Source organism: Schistocerca serialis, chromosome 8 (assembly GCF_023864345.2).
Source record: "Schistocerca serialis cubense isolate TAMUIC-IGC-003099 chromosome 8, iqSchSeri2.2, whole genome shotgun sequence".
NCBI classification, from domain to species: domain Eukaryota; kingdom Metazoa; phylum Arthropoda; class Insecta; order Orthoptera; family Acrididae; genus Schistocerca; species Schistocerca serialis.
Genome location: NC_064645.1, coordinates 201,452,900 through 201,468,347, shown reverse-complemented (window position 1 = coordinate 201,468,347; position 15,448 = coordinate 201,452,900). Strand labels below are relative to the sequence as shown.

Below are 15,448 nucleotides of genomic sequence, written 5' to 3'. Positions count from 1 at the left end.
CGTCCACAGTTCCTGGAAAGAAACAGGACGTGACCAGCGGCATGGCAGAGTCGACACACAGTAAGAAGCTTATTACGTCCGTCCGTTCTAATTTACAACTAGCGTCCTGCTTTCCATCATAACTATTTTACGAATAGTATCATACAAAAGAGGAAGGTGTAAATTCTTGTGGCAAAATACACTATTCCGTGCCACTCGAAAAATCCAGCGATTATTTGCATGCCCCCATTTCAGGTAGTAATATTTGTGTAGCATTTTCTTTATGAAGACGAGACGTTCTTTCGATTTAGTGGATGTTAGATTTGAATGTTCACGCAGCCTATACTGTTTTAATGATTGTAATACGCCATACGACAATATTTCTTTGTTATTTTACCCATGTTGAATCTTGTGAAATCCGTGCCATAAATGATAGTTAGTGAATAACGCAGCCACACGTAAGTGCTTTATTTTAATGCCATAACCAGTTTCGCGCTACCGTACACATCTCCAGATAGTTAAAATTTCCAGTTACGTTGTTTTGATTAGCACCATGTCGTCTGTTTCTGTGCTGTACAAGAATATTTGAATAGCGGCTCTCAATAGTCAAACATTCTTGCTGTGGCTGGTTACGTTTTCGCCAACAACACACTTTCTTTCTTTCACCAGAAATCCTATAAATTCGTAGCTATAGTAGCCTTCCGCCTTACAGAGCTCAGTCGCGTCCGACATGGTTCCAGAATTGTGTTGTCAGGAATAATTAAACGTCAACTTGCATTCAGCCTACAGCTGACAAGATACCACGAAATTCAACGATTCTGTGGATTTATTGAATAAAAAAAAAAGGGGAGGGGACGTTACTATGAGCGGGATCAACAAGATTTTTCTCCTCGAGTCACCAAGAAAACCTACGAAAATCAATATTACAAGACTTTTCTTGCGCTTGGCCAGAAGGTCATATAGTCAGGTTTTAGTGTTCTAGAAATTTTTCTGTCCGTAGCTCGTGGTCTAGTGGCTAGCATTGCTACCTGTGAATCATGGAGTCCCGGGTGGATTTCCGACCGGGTTGGGGTTTTTCTCTGCCCGGGGACTGGGTGTTTGTGTTGTCATCATTCGTGAACGTGGCTAGGTTGGACTGTGATCAGATTGGGAATTTGTGCGGGAGCTGATGAGCGCGCCGTTGAGCGTCCCACAAAGCAAACATCATCTTCTAGAAATGTTTCATTTATTTAAAAATGTTATTATTTTTTTTAAAAATATGTACCTTACTGATAAAGAATTATCATGTTATGGATAACTGGTATAACAAACCTGTTTTGTGCTGTGCACGAAGCGTGCATATGAATAAAACGTTATATGTATCTGCTGTTGCTATATCACATCCACAGTAAGGATTGGTTGGTGTTACGAGACTTTGACTTGAATGTTCATCTAATTATGGGGTGTACAGTCAAATTATCTACAATCTACAAGTTCTGCAAAACAAACATGACATGAGTACAGCTTCCACTACTCCAGTTGTGGACCAAAAAAAAAGGCTAATACTAACAAGTTTAAGTATCTCATGTCCACAATTTTCCTGAATTCGTATTTTAGAGATTTACGTGGTGTTTACCCTATACACGTACATGTACCTACGTATGTATTTATGCATGCACGAACAGAGAAAGCTGTCTCAGACTTGACCCTTGAAACACTTCCACTCACACTTAATTGCATTTTGTCGCCCTCATTCCTTTGGGTGTCTCGTACAGATTGCTTTGTAGTTTCTACGTAACACAGGACTGCCCTGTCGTAAAGTGTGTCAAATAAGGCCACTCTTTAGTTTCAAACGGGAACTGATGTAGGGATGATACAACACTAGTAACAAAATTTTAATAGGACAGTACTGTTTATCAACAGAAGTATCGCTTACAAGTGAGAGAAACGGAAGGACTCGCTTATGGAATATAAATTTTCCATAGTGCCTCCAACAAACATACGCACTCAGTTCCCAGAAATGAGCAGCACGCAAGCCTTGCAGGGAATGACACTTGAAATGAACAGCTATTAGTTATTTCGCCTTGATGCTCTTCCTATTTACTTGACTAGTGGCCTCAACTATCGTCTGTGACGGGAAAGTGACTGACTATTGTTTTGGCGATAACTTTACGTATCACTTTTTCCATTACAGTATCCTAAGACAATGCGAATTTTACTTTCTCTCCAGTTCAGTCATTCCAAGAAGTAAATAATGGGTGGAAATCAAAAGCTACAATGTCCGAAAGACGACTGTAAATCAACGCCTTTGTGAGAAGTTTCTTGGTCCGCCGACTACACCCAATTATTGCTGAGGCGGAGATAAGGGGAATAACTCTTTGTCGATAGGGAGCCGCCTTCCCGGAATGCTTGTTTAAATATTGCGACAGGTGCGGCACGACTTTCCCGTTTTATTACCGGAACGGAACGGCCTGGTGCGCAACACAACGTTATCGGCTACGCAAATAATAGATTAAGACTCACCTTTGCGTCCCATGCGGAAAAATACTCGCGACTTAGGTACGCGCATCGGACAACCTAGAAATGGGAATCAAGAGCGGAGAGTATTTTCTTGCTGTCTGGCAAGTGTTTTTCAAGTCGGAGCCACAAAATTTCCACGTAATAACAGCGTGATGACATTCGTTATGTAACCGGCTCTATTCAGATCGCTATAGCTCTCGTAAGCACACGATTCCCGACGAATTACATTATGAGGTGACTAGTGTGGGTCTCCTATCTGTGGTCAACCTGGTAGGGCAGTAGGACGGATATGAAAAACGCAATTTCGAAAAGGTCGAGGAAGAGTCCATTAAACCCACAAACCGATTTCTGTGTCTTATCTTACTTGTAGGAGCGTGCTTACATGGGCTGACGGATTCTCTGCACTTTGGAGAACGTCAAATGAGTGCGTCTTTCGATTCACATTTTAACTCCTTGTTTGTATCAGTTCACACTATTACCGATTTGCGAGTAAACTGAGAAGAGTGCTTACAGAGTCTTACATGCGGCTAAGTAGTTTCGGTTCATGTTCCGTAGCGAGCGCTGATAAGAATACCACAGCAGAACGAGCGGTCATCCAGAACAGAGTCGTGTAGTGGTGAAATGCACAGATTACACTTATTGAGGTATGTTTCGTACCAAATTTTAAAGTTATCTTTGACTAAAAAGTATTTTCTGGAAAAAAATACTTGCAGTGGAAACTCGTCATTATATACTTTGTTCCCTTTAAACACTATTTCGTTATCTTTCTGTTAGTTGAGGTATTTAGCATACTGGTAATAATTATTTTTTTAAATTGTAATTAAAATATAATAGTACTCCTGAGCTTGACTTTGCTATACTCCTAGAATATGCCGGCCGGAGTGGCCGTGCGGTTCTAGGCGCTACAGTCTGGAACCGAACGACCGCTACGGTCGCAGGTTCGAATCCTGCCTCGGGCATGGATGTGTGTGATGTCCTTATGATAGTTAGGTTTAATTAGTTCTAAGTTCTAGGGGACTGATGACCTCAGAAGTTAAGTCGCATAGTGCTCAGAGCCATTTGAGCCACTCCTAGAATATGGCTTACTGACCTTTTGCGGGAAGTGGCCAAGAGAAAATAACAGGTCTGCTGCTGTTTGTGGAGCTCGTATACTGGTGGTGACGGATGTCTGGGGCAAGCTGCGGAGACTGAGTGATGAGCAGATAAAAGCTGAAAAGTTTGTGTGAGCCACGGTAGTAGGGGTGAGGAAGAAGGGGCGACAAGTTGTCCAGTTTGGTATTTAGCCTGGCTTTTGGTCGCTTGGCCAGGACCGAGGTCAAACCTATTAAACAATAATTTGTACCCCTGAGTAGGTAATAGGAACACCAAAGCGAAGTTCTTCTTACATATTCCTGATGTGAGTCTCGGGGCGATCTTGTAGATCTGGCTAAATGATAACAGTCCTGTCATTATTGAAGTTGCAGCAGTAGAAAATTGTAGCGAAATGCAGGAAGATCTGCAGCGGATAGGCACTTGGTGCAGGGAGTGGCAACTGACCCTTAACATAGATAAATGTAATGTATTGCGAATACATAGAAAGTAGGATCCTTTATTGTATGATTATATGATAACGGAACAAACACTGGTGGCAGTTACTTCTGTAAAATATCTGGGAGTATGCGTGCGGAACATTTTGAAGTGGAACGATCATATAAAATTAATTGTTGATAAGGCGGGTACCAGGTTGAGATTCATTGGGAGAATCCTTAGAAAATGTAGTCCATCAACAAAGGATGTGGCTTACAAAACACTCGTTCGACCTATACTTGAGTATTGCACATCAGAGTGGGATCCGTACCAGATCGGTTTGACGGAGGAGATAGAGAAGATCCAAAGAAGAGCGGCGCGTTTCGTCACAGGGTTATTTGGTAACCGTGATAGCGTTACGGAGATGTTTAATAAACTCAAGTGGCAGACTCTGCAAGAGAGGCGCTCTGCATCGTGGTGTAGCTTGCTGTCCAGGTTTCGAGAGGGTGCGTTTCTGGACGAGGTATCGAATATATTGCTTCCCCCTACTTATACATCCCGAGGAGATCACGAATGTAAAATTAGAGAGATTCGAGTGTGCACGGAGGCTTTCAGACGGTCGTTCTTCCCACGAACCATACTCGACTGGAACAGGAAAGGGAGGTAATGACAGTGGCATGTAAAGTGCCCTCCGCCACACACCGTTGGGTGGCTTGCGGAGTATAAATGTAGATGTAGAGAAGCTGTTAGGTGATTATCGGTTTGGCTTCAAACATTTCCACATAGACTACGCCATTCAGTGTTGCTAATTACTGTACTATTGTAGTGAATCACAAGATGATGGCGATAACTCTGAATTTGTCACTGCTAATAGCCTACAAAAGAAAATACAAGCGGTAACACGGATTTCGACTTAGGTTATGTAATTGACAGGCATGCTAAGATATTTTTCAAATTACAATTTCGGATTTTTGTTTGTTTGCTGGCGAAAGTAATTGAAGTATCCACAATGAATTTTCATTCTGTAGTGGGGTTTGGGCTAACCTGAAACATCTTGGCAAATTAAAAAAGTGTGTCAGACCGGAACTCGAACCCGCCATCATTGCTTTTCGCGGGGAAATGCTGTACCGACCGAGTTAGCCAAGCACAACTAACGACCCGCCTTCACACCCTTACTTCCGCCAGTAACTCATTTCCCACTTCCAAATTTCACAGACGTATACGTTGCGAGAACTCCAAGGAGAAAAAATATAGTGGTCATATGGTTTAGCCACAGCCTAGGGAGTTGTTTCCTGAATGAATTTTCACTCTGCAGCAGAGTGTGCGCTTGGAAAAATCTGTGAAGGGGTCGTGAGGTGGCCTGGATGGCTTAGTTTTAGTCGGTAGAGCACTATCCCGCGAAAGGCAAAGGTCCGAGGTAGGAGTCTCGCTCCGGCACACAGTTTCAATCTACGAGTAAGTTTCAGATCAGCAAACATTCCGCTGCAGAGCGAAAATTCATCCTGTAAACAATCCCCTGGGCTGTGGCCAAGCCATGGCCCCGCAATATGAAATCTCCCAGAAGTGATGCCCCCGCCAAGAGGATTTCAGTGAAGTTCGTTAGGGTGGAGATGAGGCAGTGGCGGAAGTTTTGAGGCCGGGTTGAGAATCAGGGGAAGGGAGAAGGGGGGCGGGGGGGGGGGGGGATAGAGATAGAGATTGGACGTACAGTTAAATGTAAGTATAAATAATCATAGCTCTATCCATCCATAAAAGAGAAGCATTCACGAACTACCCTGTTGCTGCTGTCCGTCTCTCCGCGTTCTGCTCAGAATTCCTCCTCTTTCGTTTAACAAAAAACGAAAGCATTTTTGCTATCACTGTAACTTTTCCCTGAAGTTATGTGGCCTGACTGCGAAATTACAGATGAGATAAGGATAGGTCTTGAGGAAAATTCTAAGCCTGATCAAAGAAAATTGTGACTTCAAGAGAGAAAACAACCATGAACCCTATACACAAGTAGAAAAGACCGAAAACACTATTCGTGGTAGATTTGTTCTTCCGTTAATTTCTCAACAAACGTGCGGTTCATCAAGGTAGAAAAATACGTGCAAGAAATAGGGATAACATTGAAGGATATCCGTGAACGCACTCCGCTAATGAATAAACTCGAATAATAGCCACACATTGACGAATAGCCAAAACGAAGAAGTGTCAGAACATGGCAAACGCGTGAAGAAAACTTTGCCAGTTTTCTCGTTCACGGAGTAAAAGAAATGCAGCTGTCTTTCTGTGTTGTTCGTTTTTCTCTTTTCGTTTCACTCACTTCGTCTCCATCTCCCACCGTCTCTCAAGCCCATTGCTGCCACTGCCCCCAATTTAAAATTAACTTTGTTATTCTCCTTTTCACAAAACAGACTCGCATTCGGGAGGCCGACGATCCAGGTCCCCGTCTGACCACCAATATTGAGGTTTCGCGTGATTTCCCTAACTTGCTCCACGCAGATGCTCCCTTTCAAATCGGCAGGGCCTATTTCTTACCCATCCATTCCTAAAACGAGTATGTGCTCAATCTCTAATCACCTCGTCGTCGACGGAATGTTAAAGTCTAACCTTCCTTTCTACCTTCGTTCACCAATATTTTTTACTATCGCGACTATTGCTTTCCGCCATTTACTTGTACATTACAGCTATTTATAAGTGTTGCGTCCCATATCAGATGGAAGTCTTGTTATAACATCTGCGCATAATGTGAAATATGCAGAATGCCTGATTAGATTAAGAGACGGCCTAGTGGCATTAATCTGGCCGTGATAAATACTTTCGTAAAAATAAATGAAATGGTCATCAAGTCGCCACAATTTTCTCTGAGAAACCGCATCACATTTGTGAACTGTCACGTTTCACGTTATACTGAGATCTCGGAAACACCATCCCTGGAACATGCACGTCACTACCCTCACTCCAGAAGTGGCAGAAGAAAAGTGCCCTGAAACTGAGAGGACAGAAACTGAAACTGGCTTAAAACTGTGACCCAACCAATCAGTTACTTTAATAGTAGGGACCCACTGTGTAATATCCGCCGTGTGCTCGCGCCACTAAACGGTCTCCTCCTTCGCTCGCGCCCCCCCCCCCCCCCCCCCCACACACACACACACTCTCTGCTTCCCTGGCCTAATTGCTTCCGCCCCCGGAATGCGAGGTTAGCCAGCCAGCCTCGTGTCATCCTCTCGTGACCCCCGACGCCGTCTCCCAGGGGAATCTCAGGCCCCCTTTAAAACTGTTCCCCACTCCGGAACTGACACCATCGAGCAACGTGGACGTGAAAGTCGGCGGGTAACGATGTAAGTCTTGTCATTTTTCGTGGCGTTTGCAGACTTGACTTTCTTGAAAACTGATTCGCTCCAGTGTACTGCAGAAGCCACATAGTAGCGTTTCTTTAAGGTGTGATGCGGCGGTTCATTGGTTAGTCCCAGACTAAAAACCCAAAGCTCTGGGTTTGTCACTGTTTCTTTTGGTTTGTCGTCAATAGCGCTTATTCATGCACAGTGCGTTACATTTATTTACGTCCAGAGTTAACTGCCGGCCCCTGCAGCGCATGTCTTATTGCATTCCGCTACGGTCCTCCGGCGTTGCAACCATCCTACAGACACCGGCGATATCTGCGGACAATCTCGTGGAGCTTACGAGCTTTTCTTTGTCTCTAATGACCTCTTCATCGACAGGTCGTTAATCGCTTATGTCCCTCCTTACTGAACAGATTGCTCCTTACAATAATGTAAAACACCAACAAGCAACTGTTAATAATAGTATTTAGCTATTTATGAAGAACAAATAATATCGTTATCAATTTCGAATCGACAGGTTCATAGTGAGACTGCTTTTGTCGTTTCAAATCAATTTAGCTTGTACTGTAATTTTAAATGTGAACACTTGCCGAAAGCGTATCTCTTGCCTTTCGGCTCGGATAGATGTTTAGTTTAAAACACCCGCTGGCTCGATCTGTCGCGCGCAGGATAAGCAGCCATTGCCCTCTTACTTAGGGAAGTGGACGTGTGGAGCATGGAGGCGGAAGGTTGTCGGTATGTTTCGCTGGGCTGTGATGTGCACGACGTCGAGGCAGTTGTACTGGCTTTTCAGTTCCTGAATGGGAACTCTTTGACAGTTGTCTTGAGTTGCTTTGGACTTGTGTTCAAATGTTAAAGCGGTTTTAGGTGTTCAAGGGTCAGCTGGGCAGTTATTGGATTCGTTTGGGTGGTTGCAGTTGTCGTTAAATTGTCGTGTACTTTTATGTGCTGAACAGGTCTGCTGGGCAGCCTTTGTGTTCGTTAGCCCTATACCAGTTTGTTGTTTAAATTTACCAGCTGAGAGCTGTTGAGTTGATTTGAGTTGTTATATTTGCTGATTGAAATAGTTTTGGTTTTAAGTGCTACATAGATACCCAGGCAGCTGTTAGCATGGTTGATGTTGTTGAGATTTTGCTTGTTATGCATTAATGTGGATTTAATTGCTGCGCAGCTCAGACTAGCAGCTTTTGAGTAGATTAGCGAGGCTGCAAGCTGACTCTGGTGGTCCTCACGGCAATTCTGAATTGAAGGGAGCTATTTACCAATTCTGTTAAGTCCGCAGTAGTAGGCGTTAGACTCCACGGAGATTATACTTCAGCGATTACGAAATTGTCCGTTATTAGCGGATTGAAATTCGTTTGCCTACGAAGGCGTGGATGATAACAGTTTTATAAAGCAGTGAAACAAGTATATCCTTCTGCTTTGCATATCTGCAATTAGTGTGTGCCCTATTGGACCAAGTGGGTTGCGGTTCTGTGTACACATTTGATTGTTGAAAATGGCTCTGAGCACTATGCAGCTTAACTTCTGAGGTCATCAGTCGCCTAGAACTTAGAACTAATTAAACCTAACTAACCCAAGGACATCACACACATCCATGCCCGAGGCAGGATTCGAACCTGCGACCGTAGCGGTCGCTCGGCTCCAGGCTGTAGCGCCCAGAACCGCACGGCCACTCCGGCCGGCGATTGTTGAAATAAGTGGTTGTTAAGGCAATGTAATTGGGGTGATTCCTCAGCCCTCCACTCAAGGATTGTTCGGGGGATCGAGCTAATAAACATCATTATTAACAGTTGCCACTTTGTCGTAACTATTAACGTGTACTTTCACACGTGCACTGCCTCGGCACTTCAGTTTTCGATAAAATAGCAGTGTTATCCTATATCTTTCCTTTTCCTTAGAGGTGTACTTCCCGCTCCTTCCTGCATACCTTCTCCACACTTCTCTCTCTCTCTCTCTTAGTGCTTCGCCATATACAGTTCGCTAGTTTAACTCTCTGTTCAAAAAATGGCTCTGAGCACTATGGGACTTACCTTCTTAGGTCATCAGTCTCCTAGAACTTAGAACTACTTAAACCTAATTAACCTATCACACACATCCATGCCCGAGGCAGGATTCGAGCCTGCGACCGTAGCGTTCGCGCGGTTCCAGACTGTAGCGCCTAGAACCACTCGGCCACCATGGCCGGCTTAACTCTCCATTGTTCGCATACTCATCATCTATACGGTGACAGTAGTATCAATGTGCTAACTATTAACAAAGTAACTTTGAAATACTCCGTGAATTGTGGGTTAGGCAGACTGGGGAATTCGACTTAGCCATTTCAACAAGAAATTTCTTCGGATCATAACAAGGTGGTGGTGGTAAGTTCCTATGGGACCAAACTGATAAGGTTATCGATCCCTAGGCTTACACACTACTTAATCTAACTTAAACTAACTTACGCTAAGGACAACACACACACCCATGCGCGAGGGAGGACTCGAACCTCCGACGGGGGTAGTCGCGCGAACCGTGGTAAGCCGCCCAAGACCGCACGGCTAACCTGCGCGGCTGGATCACGACATGAAGGCTTAGTGACAATCACTCTTCTTGCGAACCATACGTAAGTGAAACAGGAAAATGCGGAAGTGACAGTGGTAGACATATTACCCTCCGCTACACACCTTGAGGTGGCTAGCGGAGTATAGCAGCAGGTGTAGCTGTAGATACGCGATTCTACAGGAAAATAAATTGCTTCTGAAACAGATTTCACCAATCGCTGACGTCTCCAGCACGACCGAAATGTCGTTCTTTTCCAGAACGAATTTGTCCTAGGGTTGGCAGTGATCACTGAGACAACCGATTTGCACCGCCAGTTTGAGTGTTACAATCTCTCAAAATCCATTTTCGGTTTTTTATTCCTGTTATGTCATGTGATATACTTAGAAATGGGCCAGTGACTGAAAGATTTTGACTCCCAAGGTTTCAAGACATACAGAATAAAATATTAAATTACATAGGCAGATAAAAGAAAACTTTGTATGTCTACTGTTCGTTGCTGTTCTTGAAGAGTGATAAGTGGTTGAATACCGCAAAAAATGACCAGTGTTCTCCCATTGATTCTAATTTTTTGGAACTCTGCTCAGAAATCATTTTGTAATCGAGGATCACATCACTGTTTTAACATTACGAATATTCATTGCTACAAGGTGAAAACTGAGACTGAAAAACCCTAAATTTCACGTTAATATTTCTGTTTTCAAAACTACAACCGGATAAATGCGTATTATGTAGACACAGGCAAGGGATAAGCTACTTTCTATTTTTATTCTAACCTGTGAGTGAATTGTTAAAGTTTTCCTTTTATATGATGTAAGCTTGTCGTGGTTCTCCCACTCTTATCAGCCTTTTACATCTACATCTACGTGATTAATCTGCTATTCACAATAAAGTGCCTGGCAGGGGATTCAGTGAACCACCTTCAAGCTGTCTCTCTACCGTTCCATCCTCGAACGGCACACGCGAAAAACGAGCACATAAATTTTTTTGTGCAAGCCCTGATTTCTCTTAATTTATCGTGATCATTTCTTCCTATGTAGGTGGGTACCAACAGAATGTTTTCGCAATCGGAGGAGTAAACTGGTGATTGAAATTTCATGAGAAGATCCCGTCGGAACGGTAAACGCCTTTGTTTTAATGATTGCCACTCCAATTCACGTACCATGTCTGTGACACTATCTCCCCTATTTCGCGATAATACAAAATGAGCTCCCGTTCTTTGTACTTTTTCGATGTCACCCGTCAGTCCCACCTGATGCGGATCCCACACCGCACAATAATATTCTAGAATAGGTCGGACAAGCGTGGTGTAAGCAGTCTCTTTAGTAGACCTGTTGCACCTTCTAAGTGTTCTGCCAATGAATCGCAGTCTTTGGTTTGCTCTACCCACATTATTATCTATGTGATTGTTCCAATTTAGGTTATTAGTAATTGTAATTAAACCAAATGGTTGATACTACACTTCGCAAAATACTTCCGGATTAGGGATGGCGCCATTCTGTAGACGGCCGGAGTGGCCGAGAGGTTCTAGGCGCTACAGTCTGAAACCGCACGACCGCTACGGTCGCAGGTTCGAATCCTGCCTCGAGCATGGATGTGTGTGATGTCCTTAGGTTAGTTAGGTTTAAGTAGTTCTACGTTCTAGGGGACTGATGACCTCAGATGTTAAGTCCCGTAGTTCTCAGAGCCATTTGAACCAAGCCTTTCTGTAATATAAGTAACGTCCGACGACAACAGCGAGAAACTAAAATGGGACAAGATGGGGCAAGTGTTGCACACTGCACGTATACGCGTACCATCTCATAGGTCACGCTGCATGGTAACAGGTACACTATTGTACAGGCAATGCTGAACCAATTCTTAAGCCACATTGAAAAGTATAGGTTAATGTTAGTCAGGGCCATTCTTTTATAGGGATTATTGAAAGTCAGATTGCGTTGCGCTAAAAATATTGTGTGTCAGCTTAGTGTTGATCAGAATAGGTAAAGAGCGAAATGTCTGAGTACGTTCAGTTTTGCTCAGTTGTTTGAAAATTAACTAGCGTAAGAGTTTTATCAGCACAGTAATTCATAAATTTTTCTAAGGGGACGTTTCATATGGCTACCCTGCCAGGATTCGAACCTGGAATCTAAATTTTTTCCAAGGGGACGTTTGAACGTGTTTGTTGCTCGTTTCTGTCGTCGTTGTTGTTAAAAGAGTAGAGATCGCTTTTTCCATTTTCTATAATAACCCGATATTTCAAAGCAATGGAAATATAACGAATAAAAAAAGTTACTTTTTTTCTTTAAAAAATGGTTTATTTAAGAACCAAAAATTTTAGTACTGCTGCTACGGCTAACTGCTATTTCGGGTTTTTTACGCGGTTATTAGTAAAAAAAATAAAAACGCCTTTTACGAACGTGACAAAACAAATACGGAAAATATCGGGTATTCAGAAGTAAAATATCCGTATCGGTCTTAAGTGGCCGGTTTTTCCCATGCTTACATTGCCCGCCCGGCATCAGATGCCAGTGAACTTTCACCTTCCGTTGTCCCCGCAGGGGGCCGATTGAATGGGATTCCACTTGTCACCCCTATCGAGACTTTGCCGGCGGGTCGACACGAGCGCAACCCTTTCCCGCAGGTAGGCGCGTGGCCGGCGGCAGCCACCTGTTAGGAGCCACTCACACGCGCACGCACGTGCGTATCTTGTTAAGTCGCGGCGTGCGGCGGGGTGCTAGGGGGCCCGGGCGGCGTGGCGCAATTAAAAAGTCGCGACTGAGGCGCTCTTAATTGAGCGGCGCTGGCCGCGAAATTAGCCGCGGCGCGTCGGCGTCGCTCAGCGCCGTCGTGGGAGGCCGGCGCGTTCCTAACGAGCGGCTTGCATTGCGGCGGCGGCGGCGGCGGCGGCGGCCACCCGCCGCGGTCTTCCAGCCCGGCGCCTGCCGCTCGGCGCCTAATGGCTTCCTCTTCCGCCCACTCGCGCTTCCAGTGTAAACAATCGCCGCAGCAGGCGTTTGCGCCCTTCCGCCTGCACTGTGCCACTCTACCGCTGCGCCACAGCGACTGCTTCGCTACTGGAGATCCATTCAATCAAGACGTCAGTGGAATGGAACAGCAAACGACGTCACAGTAGGGATGGGAAAAACTGAACCTGTTACAACCGATACTAGTACTTTACTTCTGAATAACCGGTACTTCTCGGTATCTGTTTGGTCTCAGTTACGCTGAAGCACCAAAGAAACCGGTATGGGCATGCGTATTCAAATACAGAGCATCGAGTAACATTGTACTGAGTAAACTATCCGAAAATTACCTCGAGGAATTAAACAGAGAACCGACTCGTGGAGATAACATCTTGGACCTACTAATAACAAACAGACCCGAACATTTCGACTCTTTAAGCGCAGAACAGGGAATCAGTGATCATAAGGCGGTTGCAGCATCCCTGAATGTGGAATTAAATAGGAATATAAAAAAAGGGAGGAATGTTTATCTGTTTAGCAAGAGTAATAGGAGGCAGAGTTCAGACTACCTAACACATCAAAACGAAAATTTCTGTTCCGACAGTGACAATGTTGAGTGTTTATGGAAAAGGTTCAAGACAATCGTAAAATGCGTTTTAGACAGGTACATGCGGAGTAAAACTGTGAGGGGCGGGAAGAACCCACCGTGGTTCAACAACAAAGTTAGGAAACTACTGCGAAAGCAAAGAGAGCTTGACTGCAAATTTAAACGCAGCCAAAACTTCTCAGACAAACAGAAGCAAAACGATGTCAAAGTTAGCGTAAGGAGGGCTATGCGTGAAGCGTTCAGTGAATTCCAAAGTAAAATTCTGTGTAGCGACTTGACATAAAATCCTAGGAAGTTCTGGTCTTACGTTAAATCAGTAACTGGGTCGAAACAGCGTATCCAGATACTCTGGGATGATGATGGCATTGAAACAGAGGATGACACGCGTAAAGCTGAAATATTGAACACCTTTTTCCAAAGCTGTTTCACAGAGGAAGACCACACTGCAGTTCATTCTCTCAATACTCGCACGAGTGAAAAAATGGCTGACATCTAAATAAGTGACCAAGGAATAGAAAAGCAACTGAAATCACTCAACAAAGGAAAGTCCACTGGACCTGACGGGATACCAATTCGATTCTACACAGAGTACGCGAAAGAACTTGCCCCCCTTCTAACAGGGGAGTGTTATGTGACCATTGCTTTTCACAATATATATAAATGACCTAGTAGATAGTGTCGGAAGTTCCATGCACTTTTCGCGGATGATGCTGTAGTATACAGAGAAGTTGCAGCATTAGAAAATTGCAGCGATATTCAGGAAGATCTGCAGCGGACAGGCACTTGGTACAGGGAGTGGCAACTGACCCTAAACATAGACAAATGTAATTTATTGCGAATACACAGAAAGAAGGATCCTTTATTGTATGATTATATGATAGCGGAACAAACACTGGTAGCAGTTACTTCTGTAAAATATCTGGGAGTATGCGTACGGAACGATTTGAAGTGGAATGATCACATAAAATTAATTGTTGGTAAGGCGGGTGCCAAGTTGAGATTCATTGGGAGATTCCTTAGAAAATGTAGTCCATCAGCAAAGGAGGTGGCTTACAAAACACTCGTTCGACCTATACTTGAGTATTGCTCATCAGTGGGGAATCCGTACCAGGTCGGGTTGACAGAGGAGATAGAGAAGATCCAAAGAAGAGCGGCGCGTTTCGTCACAGGGTTATTTGGTAAGCGTGGTAGCGTTACGGACATGTTTAGCAAACTCAAGTGGCAGACTCTGCAAGAGAGACGCTCTGCATCGAGGTGTAGCTTGCTGTCCAGGTTCCAAGAGGGTGCGTTTCTGGATGAGGTATCGAATATATTGCTTCCCCCTACTTATGCCTCCCGAGGAGATCACGAATGTAAGATTAGAGAGATTCGAGCGCGCACGGAGGCTTTCCGGCAGTCGTTCTTCCCGCGAACCATACGCGACTGGAACAGGAAAGGGAGGTAATGACAGTGGCACGTAAAGTGCCCTCCGCCACACACCATTGGGTGGCTTGCGGAGTATAAATGTAGATTGTGACATGAAAACAGGCAGAACACGGCGCTGCGGTCGGCAACACCTATATAAGACATGTGTCTAGCGCAGTTGTTCGTCGGTTACTGCTGCTATAATGGCAGGTTATTAAGATTTGTGCTTGAACGTGGTGTTATAGACGGCCCACGGGCGATGGGACACAGCATCTCCGAGGTAGCGATGAAGTGATGATTTTCCCGTACGACCATTTCACGAGTGTGCCGTGAATATTAGGAATCCAGTAAAACGTCACATCTCCAACACCGCTGCGGTCGGAAAAAGATCCCGCAAGAACGGGACCTACGTACTTGAAGAGAATCGTACAACCCTTTCGTAAGTGCTCGGCCATCAACAAGTGTCAGCGCGCGAACCGTTCAACGCAACATCATCGATATGGGCTTTGGGAGCCGGGGCCCCCTCGTGTACCCTTGATGACGGCTCCGACGCAAAGCTTCACGCCTCGCCTGGGCCCGTCAACACCGACACTGGACTATTGACGACTGGAAACATGTTGCTTGGTCGGACGAGTCTCGTT

The 15,448-nt window shown here is 44.6% G+C and overlaps 1 protein-coding gene across 1 annotated transcript in view; it reads left to right on the top strand.

Moving 5' to 3' along the window:
• Positions 1-15,448, top strand: part of LOC126416915 (protein nubbin-like) — a 616,560-nt gene that overhangs the window by 100,357 nt on the left and 500,755 nt on the right. The gene's annotated exons all lie outside the window — the stretch shown is intronic.